Here is a 2,161-nt window from a genome sequence, read left to right as displayed (position 1 = left end):
GTCATTCTAATGACATCTTCTTGTGACATTATTGCGTGATGATACATGCTGAAGCATCAATCTTTTCTTCTCATTAAATAAAAAAAAAATGCTAATATCGTCCAAAAAATTAACGTTTGAATATGTTTCTTATTAATCTATAAAAATTAAATACATTTCTTGCACGACAATTAAATTCTGACGAATGTCTTTTTGTAACTTTGATGTGCGATCGAAAAAAGTCGTTTACTAAACAGTCAGAAAAAAGTCACGCGTTATCTATCTCAAAATAAAGTTTATATTTTGTATTATCTGATTGTTAAAGTCACTCACTTTATTTGAATCCCAGATTCTACGTAATAAAATAGATATTCTTAACAAAAGCAAGAAGCTAACAGCCATTTTTTAAATCGACATATTTTTATTTTTGGAATATTACAACAGCGTTGCCATTTTTGCTAAACAAAACAAAAAAATAACAACGTTACCCTTCATTTAAAAGTTTGAATTACAAACTTAAATATAACAATATTGAAGATCAAAAAATTATCTTTTTAATGATTCTAATGTTTTAACCAATAAATTAAATATATATTTTTAATGATTTAAAAATATAATTTAGACATATTTTTTTAGCAATTTAGCTAGCACGAAATAAAAATAAAATTTAACCTGCACGAGAATGTTACGCGTGCATGGAAAAAAAATTTACTTTTATCATCAAGTTGCCATCACATTGAGAAAAGTTCAAATTATAAAAATAAGTTAAATATTATTGCAAGTGAAATAAATATGAAATATCATTTTTCTAAAATGCAAATCTAAAACAGAACAGTAACCGTTTGTAATTCTTTTAAATATTCTTTTTAATTCAATAAAAAAACTAACGGTTTTGGATAGCTTCATTTTAAAGTTACTAAATAGTTAATGTTCATATGGGAAAATAGGTACGATTAATATTTATTTTTACCGCGAAGAGTAATTTAAGGATTTTTCAGAGTGAAAATTGTATGTCACTCTGGATTAAAGAAAATGCATACATATTTGTTCATTATAGTGTCTATTCACAGATTCAGAAATTATCCGCGTTTTTCTGCATGCGCCAAGAAGCATTAATTTTATTTAAAACATGGGAAATTAACGGTAAAGACTTCATCTAATTATACTTGATCTAATATGTCAGAAACTGTCCATTTTAGTATAAACAGATGTTGAAACCACCGCGGATAATCCATACCATTATTGAACTACCATTGGAATAATAAAAACACAAGTTCCAGATTAAAATAGAATGGCATGGCTCAAAGCAAAGAGGTGGAAAAGTAATTGAAAGAAAATGTATTTAAAGACAAGAAGATAAGAGAAGAACTATGGAAAAGAACTATCGGAAAAATGCTCATCTTACTTATTACGTAATACACATCTATAGAATAAAATCGCCCAAAAGTGATATTCCTTGATTCCAGGATTTATTTGTATCATGATTTTAATTCTTTAATTAAAATGGCATTATGGTGCGGCTAGGTTTTTGATAGAAAGCACTTTCTTTTGGTTATAAAGATTTTGGAGCACCGAATTGGATATCTCTGTCAGCTATATACATGCGTAAAAACTACATTCCTTTAATTCTTTTAGGGAAAACGGAACTACATTTGCGGAAGTACCGGAAATCTTTTGTCCAACCTTGCAACAGCGAGAATTCCTTAAGAGACGTTGAATGATAGAAAATAAAAATTTAGAATGTGCTAATTTCTGCAGTTCAAAATCTAAAATATATAAAAAACATTTATTAACTCTAAAAATAATAAAAGAAGAATGCAATTGTAACTATATCTCTATGTGTCAAGGCATAGATATACTTCGAAAGATGAGGAACTTGTACCTCAGAATGGTTTTTGAAACAATTTAATTAGAATTTTTCTAAATCAATTGAACTAATTAATTAATTTCACCATAACTACCTAGAATATGGTTATACAAAATTGTTGCACACTATTTCAAAATAAAAAATATATATATATTATTATTTTAGTATATATAAACGTTATTTTTATAAGGTTTCACAAATATTATTAATACATTTGAAATATTATTTTGTACAGTTTTCAACACTAAATTTCATTTCTCCATTGAAGTATTAATTTGTACAGCTTTCAATACTATATTTCATTACTGCAGTGAA

Source organism: Argiope bruennichi, chromosome 7, assembly GCF_947563725.1.
Source record: "Argiope bruennichi chromosome 7, qqArgBrue1.1, whole genome shotgun sequence".
Classification (NCBI taxonomy): domain Eukaryota; kingdom Metazoa; phylum Arthropoda; class Arachnida; order Araneae; family Araneidae; genus Argiope; species Argiope bruennichi.
This window is presented reverse-complemented; position numbering follows the sequence as displayed.